The sequence below is a fragment of the Triticum aestivum genome, chromosome 7D (genome assembly GCF_018294505.1).
Source record: "Triticum aestivum cultivar Chinese Spring chromosome 7D, IWGSC CS RefSeq v2.1, whole genome shotgun sequence".
Lineage (NCBI taxonomy): Eukaryota > Viridiplantae > Streptophyta > Magnoliopsida > Poales > Poaceae > Triticum > Triticum aestivum.
In genome coordinates this window covers 502,402,196-502,410,145 of record NC_057814.1, presented here as the reverse complement: position 1 = coordinate 502,410,145, position 7,950 = coordinate 502,402,196, and positions in this window count along the sequence as shown.

The following is a 7,950-nucleotide window of genomic DNA, read 5'->3' as shown; positions in this document are numbered from 1 at the left end:
CATCGCTACGGTTGAGCAGACCCTTGGCGCATGGCGCTTCAGCGTCGCGGATCAAGATAGGCATGCCAGCGCTGAGAGGCTGCAGCTCGCGCCACAACATGATTGATGGCGCGCCGCAGAGCAAGCTAGGCGTGTCCGCGCCGATAGGCTGCGGCTCGCCGCACGGCGAGACCGTTGGAGCACCACAGAGCGAGAGGCGCGGCGCGCTAGACAGCAAGAGTGGATCCATCGGCGCGGCGCGCTAGACAGCAAGAGCGGATCCATCGGCGCTTGCCTGCTGTCGATAGAGCGTCACAGCTAGGTACATGCCCCGTCAGTACCCCCATTCCTCGCCAGGAGTGGGCAGAGGCCCTCTGCGCCATACTTGCACCAGACGCCCGCTGCGCTGTTCGCCTTGTCCGCGGCCCGCTCGATGCCAATGCGCTGGTCGGTAGGCTCGACCACCTCCTTGGCCCAGGTGCCCACCTGGGCACAGTAGTGGAACATGGCCGTCACATCCTGGAGCTGGTATCTCCGATGAAATAGCCAACTTGAAGCTCGAGATCACGCTCCAGATGTACCGCGAGCGTGTCGACCGCTTGGACGAACGTCTGCATGAGTTCAGGCAGAGCCAAGAGCTACCGTAGGCAAGGGCTGCTGGTCATGGTCTCATGGACGCATTTTATTTTGTTGAGTCATTTCGACATGGATAGCTATGTATTCACAGCAATCATAATATTGCTCTGTTTCAATGTGTGTACTCTGTTTTCCGTTTTTATATGTTCTGTTTCAATGTGTGTATATACGCTTTACATTCTGTATATGTGGATGATAACAGCTAGATACAAATTAGTATACAAGAACAGATAGAAAATAAAATTCATAATATATATTTTAATTGTTCATTAGTTCATCACAGAATATATATAATATCATCACATATACGTGATGATACTTAACTACTAGGTACAATGCATAAAATTGAAAACGAACAATACTAAAACTAATAATCCCTCCTGGGGGCAGTATTCCGGCAGCCCCTCGCCAGCAGCTCCCTGGTGTGCGGCGTCTTCCCAGCACGGAGGCAGTACTCCGCCTCCTCCACCTCGCGGCGCTTGACGTACCGATCTGCCTCTTGCTGGCGGACTAGCACGAACGATCTTGCCATTTCGTTGGGCGCCCACCGGAGCTCCTCGTCGGTGGCACCCTGGAGCTTATCGGCCCACCTCCACGCAGCGATGAGGCGCCTAGCGCCTTTGACCTTCCTCGCGAAGTACCCGTCTTCGTACACCTCCTCCGCACGATGACGCGCCCCCCCAAAGCTCTACCGCCTCCTTTTTCCTGGTGGCATCACGGGCTTCATAGGCCGCCTGGTACCTGGCTTCCTCCTCCGCCATCTCCTTCTTGAACGACACTTGCTTGGCTTTCTCAGCCGGCGGCAGCGACTTCCACAGACAAGGATTGTACTGGCCCCAAAACCAATCTAAAGTTGGGGGCTCCAGCGCAACCTCGTCCAGCAGCGCGTAGGGGTCCTCCTCGTCGCTGCTCTTCGACTGAGCATCCTCGGGGGGCGGCGACTCCTCGTCGGTGCATGGGCACACCGCTGGCGCCATGGCAGAGATTTGAGAGAGAGAGAGAGGGCGAGCTAGGAGAGGATGTAGATGAGAATGCAGGCGGGACGATGTGAGCAAGGTAGTATTTATTGACGACCAGAATCTAGATCGACGGGAACAGTACACACGCCGGTCGCCAGAATTTACGAGTACTGTAGTTTGAATTACACACGATTCCCGCAGCAAAATCCGTGTGTGAACTTAATAGCTGACGGTTTCCAATACAGAATCGTGTTTGATTAATAACCCCCGCCACTCACCTTCCAAACCTCGAGGCACGAAATAGAGTGCCAATCGTGTGGGGGCCGGTTGTCTTGCCAGATCTTTACATTTTCTTTTTTGAACACCAGATATTTACATCGTCTGATGATTCTTTAACTCGCACACAAGTACACAAAAATATGAATTTTCAAACCGTTATGGTTAGCCGTTGCATGTAGATGTAGTTCAAATTTGAATTACGGCCATTAAATGGCTAGAAAATCACTTAAATGTCTTTAAAAGGTTAAATGACCCCTGAAATTTTCCAAATTTTCACATGACAGTTGTATTAGTGCATGTTAAACGTAGAAAAAAATTGAGGGCCGTAAGAGGAAGCTATCTCCCGTTCGTCATCAAACATGCATTGTTCCCTCAGAACCATGAGCCTTCTAGTAAGTTGCTCCGGTTTGTGAGGGGTGTGTGTCCAAACTTTCGTCAAACAAGCCAATTTTTTTACCACATCATCTTGGTGGCATGACATTACATCAAGCAAGGTTTCATGTTTTCCTGATCATTTTTTTATTTTTTGGAATTAAAATGCCATGGCACTCCATGCATGTGTCCATGCCATGAGACCAATATGTTTGAAAATTCCTTCTAATTTACTGCACATGGAATTAACTCGCACACAAGTACACAAATATGATTTTTCAAACCGTTATGGTTAGCTGTTGCATGTACATGTAGTTCAAATTTGAATTACGGTCATTAAATGGCTAGAAAATCACTTACATGTCTTTAAAAGGTCAAATAACCCCTAAAATTTTCCAAATTTTCACATGACAGTTGTATTAGTGCACGTTAAATGTAGAAAAAATTTGAAGGCCATAAGGGGAAGCTATCTCCCGTTCGTCATCAAACATGCATTGTTCCCTCTCAGAACCACGAGCCTTCTAGTGAGTTGCTTCGGTTTGTGAGGGGTATGTGTCCAAACTTTCGTCAAACATGCCAAATGTTTTACCACGTCATCTTGGTGGCATGACATTACATCAAGAAAGGTTTCATGTGTTTCTGATTTTTTTAGTTTTTTGGAATTTAAATGCCATGGACTCCATACTTACTTATATCATAGCTGTTAGACCAATATGTTTGAAAATTCCTTCCAATTTACTGCACATGGAATTAAATCGCACACAAGTACAAAAAATATGACTTTTCAAACCGTTATGGTTAGCTGTTGCATGTACATGTGGTTCAAATTTGAATTACGGTCATTAAATGGCTAGAAAATCATTTAAATGTCTTAAAAGGTCAAATGACCCCTGAAATTTTCCAAAATTTGACATGGCAGTTGTATTAGTACTACAAATTTTCTCGTACATTTAAAACACCATCGTTGCCACTTTACTCCAAATTCGTCTTTCACAGCTAATAAAAAATATCAACAATATCACACATAGTTTTTTGTAGGAACCGTTTGCGATGAAAATTTCTGGGTCTATTTAAGTCTTCCTCCTTAAGCTTCGCCGGCTCATCTGCTCCAGTGCCGGCAACCCCCGAATCCATGAATCCGGATCCCCATTCCCGCACACCCTTCTTGCAAAGATGACGCCGTGGAAACGCTTCGTGAAGGCCCGTACGATGGCCGCGTCCTCCCCGAGCGCCGCCACCTATGCCGAGAGCGCGGCCGCCTTCGCCGAGAGTGCCGCCGCATCCGCGTTGAGCATGGCCGCATTTGCCGAGAGGGCGTCTGCGGCAGCTGCTGCTGCGACGACGGCTGCAAACGCCAAGAGCGCTCGAGCTGCCGGCCGTGCCGCCGATGTCGCCCTGGCCCGGGTCGAGGCCATCCACGCCAAGATCGAGGATGCACACGGTAAGATATTCCAGGCCACCTCGGAATCCAGCATGCAACCCACGTCTGAAAAGGCGGTAGTAGCCATGGAGCACCTGCTTCCTCATGAGATCGCCGAGCGGGAGCTGGAGATGCAGGAGGCGGCGGAGATCGAGAAGCGCCGGGAGGAGGACTTGCGTGTGGCCGAGGTTGAGGTAGAGAAGAGTCTGTCCGTCGAGGAATCGGCGGTGGAGTACCAATGAGAGCTCTGGCGCAACCACTACTATGAGTACTACAACATTGAGGGCGGCGCCGAGGACGAGGACGAGGACGCGGTCCACTTCAGCAGGGGGGATGCGGAGTCCACCAACGGCGGCATGTCGCCAGGACAAGTCATCGACGTCTCATCTCACAGCGGTGATGCATAGGCCGGTGATACGTCTCCAATGTATCTATAATTTATGAAGTATTCATGCTTTTATATTATCATCTTGGATGTTTTACAATCATTTTATAGCAACTTTATATCATTTTTTGGGACTAACCTATTGACCAGTGCCCAGTGCCAGTTGCTATTTTTTGCTTGTTTTTTATGTCGCAGGAAATCCAAACACCACAAAACTTTTTTTTGGATTTTTTATGGACCAGAAGACATCCAGTGGGCCAGAGAAGCACAGGGGGGCTCAACCCACCAGGGCGCGCCTGGGGGCCCAAGCGTGCCCAGGTGGGTTGTGCCCACCTCGGTGGCCTCCCGCACCCCCTCTTTGCCCTATAAATCGCCAAATATTCCAAAAACCCTCGCGGCAAACCTAGATCGGAAGTTCCGCCGCCGCAAGCCTCTGTATCCATGAAAACCAATCTAGACCCTGTTCCGGCACCTTGCCGGAGGGGGGAATCATCACCGGTGGCCATCTTCATCATCCCGGCGGTCACCATGATGAGGAGGGAGTAGTCCACCCTCGGGGCTGAGGGTTTGTACCAGTAGCTATGTGTTTAATCTCTCTCTCTCTCTCTCTCTCGTGTTCTTGAGAGATGTCATGATCTTGATGTATCACGGGCTTTGTTAATATAGTCGGATCATATGGTGTTTTCCCCTCTCTATCTTGTGATGAGTTGAGTGTCTTGATACGTCTCCAACGTATCTATAATTTTTGATTGTTCCATGCTATTATATTATCTCTTTTGGATGTTTAATGGGCTTTACTAAGCACTTTTATATTATTTTTGGGACTAACCTATTAACCCAGAGCCCAGTGCCAGTTCCTGTTTTTTTCCCTTGTTTCAATGTTTCGAAGAAAAGGAATATCAAACGGAGTCCAAACGGAATGAAACCTTCGGGAGAGTTATTTTTGGAAAGAAAGCAATCCAGGAGACTTGAGTACACGTCAGGGGATCAACGAGGAGAGCACGAGGCAGGGGGGGCGCGCCCACCCCCTGGGCGCGCCCTCCACCCTCGTGGGCCCCTTGTGGCTCCCCTTACCGACTTCTTTCGCCTATATATATCAATATACCCTAAAACCATCGGGGAACAGAATAGATCGGGAGTTCCGCCGCCGCAATCCTCTGTAGCCACCAAAAACCAATCGGGACCCTGTTCTGGCACCCTGCCGGAGGGGGGATCCCTCACCGGTGGCCATCTTCATCATCCCGGCGCTCTCCATGAGGAGGGAGTAGTTCACCCTCGGGGCTGAGGGTATGTACCAGTAGCTATGTGTTTGATCTCTCTCTCTCTCTCTCTCTCGTGTTCTTAAGGTGATACGATCTTGATGTATCGCGAGCTTTTCTATTGTAGTTGGATCAAATGATGTTTCTCCCCCTCTACTTTCTTGTAATGGATTGAGTTTTCCCTTTGAAGTTATCTTGTCGGATTGAGTCTTTAAGGATTTGAGAACACTTGATGTATGTCTTGCCGTGCGTATCTGTGGTGACAATGGGATATCACGTGATTCACTTGATGTATGTTTTGGTGATCAACTTGCGGGTTCTTCCCATGAACCTATGCATAGGGGTTGGCACACGTTTTCATCTTGACTCTCCGGTAGAAACTTTGGGGCACTCTTTGAAGTACTTTGTGTTGGTTTGAATAGATGAATCTGAGATTGTGTGGTGCATATCGTATAATCATACCCACGGATACTTGTGGTGACATTGGAGTATCTAGGTGATATTAGGGTTTTGGTTGATTTGTGTCTTAAGGTGTTATTCCAGTACGCACTCTATGATAGATCGAACGGAAAGAATAGCTTCATGTTATTTTACTATGGACTCTTGAATAGATCGATCAGAAAGAATAACTTTGAGGTGGTTTCGTACCCTACCATAATCTCTTCTTTTGTTCTCCGCTATTAGTGACTTTGGAGTGACTCTTTTTTGCATGTTGAGGGATAGTTATATGATCCAATTATGTTATTATTGTTGAGAGAACTTGCACTAGTGAAAGTATGAACCTTAGGCCTTGTTTCCTAGCATTGCAATACCGTTTACGCTCACTTTTACCACTTGTTACCTTGCTGTTTTTATAATTTCAGATTACAAAAACCTATATCTACCATCCATATTGCACTTGTATCACCATCTCTTCGCCGAACTAGTGCACCTATACAATTTACCATTGTATTGGGTGTGTTGGGGACACAAGAGACTCTTTGTTATTTGGTTGCAGGGTTGTTTGAGAGAGACCATCTTCATCCTACGCCTCCCACGGATTGATAAAACTTAGGTCATCCACTTGAGGGAAATTTGCTACTGTCCTACAAACCTCTGCACTTGGAGGCCCAACAACGTCTACAAGAAGAAGGTTGTGTAGTAGACATCAAGCTCTTTTCTGGCGCTGTTGCTGGGGAGGTGAGTGCTTGAAGGTATATCTTTAGATCTTGTAATCAAATCTTTTAGTTTCTTGTTTTATCACTAGTTTAGTCTATAAAAGAAAACTACAAAAAAATGGAAGTAAGGGTGCCTCATATGCTTCATCTTTTTAATGTCTTTCGTGAAATGATGGGAAGGAAAATTGTGCTCAAGTACTAGAAGAAGAATTACATAGAATGCTTGGCATAAAATATGTGAATGATGAGCATGATTGCAATATTGTTAGTATGAATTCTTTGAATACCCATGATGCTAATGATATGCAAAGCCACAAGCTTGGGGATGCTATGTTTGATGAATATGATATTTTTAGTCCCCCAAGTTTTGATGTGCAAATTTATTATGATGAAAGCATGCCTCCTATCTATGATGATTATTGTGATGACACGTATGCTATAAAGAATAATGATAACCATGAAACTTGTCATCTTGATCTTAATTTTCAATCACATGATAGTTACTTTGTTGAGTTTGCTCCCACTACTATTGATGAGAATAGATTTGCTTATGTGGAGAGTAATAAAAATTCTATGCTAGTAGATCATGAAAAGAATGCTTTATGTGCTGGTTATATGGTTGAATTCATTCATGATGCTACTTAAAATTATTATGAGAGAGGATCATATGCTTCTACATATAGCAATAATATCAAGTTTCCGCTCTATGTGCTTAAAATCTTGAAGTTATGCTTGTTTTACCTTCCTATGCAAGTTGATTATTGTTCCCATAAGTTGTTTGCTCACAAAATCCCTATGCATAGGAAGTGGGTTAGATTTAAATGTGTTAGTAATATGCTTCATGATGCTCTATTTATGTTTCAATTCTTATCTTTTATGTGAGCATCATTGAAATCATCATGCCTAGCTAGGGGCGTTAAACGTTAGCGCTTGTTGGGAGGCAACCCAATTTTTATTTTTGTTTCTTGATTTTTGGTTCCGTTTAGTAATAAATAAATCATCTAGCCTCTGGTTAGATGTGGTTTTACGTTTTAATTAGTGTTTGTGCCAAGTAAGACCTATAGGATCTTCTTAGATGATAGTTATTTGATCTTGCTGAAAATTCCAGAAACTTTCTGTTCACGAAAACAATTGTTTAAAATCACCAGGACGTGATAAAATACTGATTCCAATTGCAGCAGATCAATAATCAAATTATCTAGATCTTCCTATTTCGGTAGAATTTTTTGAGTTCCAGAAGTTTGCGTTAGTTACAGATTACTACAGACTGTTCTGTTTTTGACAGATTCTGTTTTTCGTGTGTTGTTTGCTTATTTTGATGAATCTATGGCTAGTAAAATAGTTTATAAACCATAGAGAAGTTGGAATACAGTATATTTAACACCAATAAAAATAAAGAATGAGTTCATTACAGTACCTTGAAGTGGTGTTTTGTTTTCTTTCGCTAACGGAGCTCACGAGATCTCCTGTTAAGTTTTGTGTTGTGAAGTTTTCAAGTTTTGGG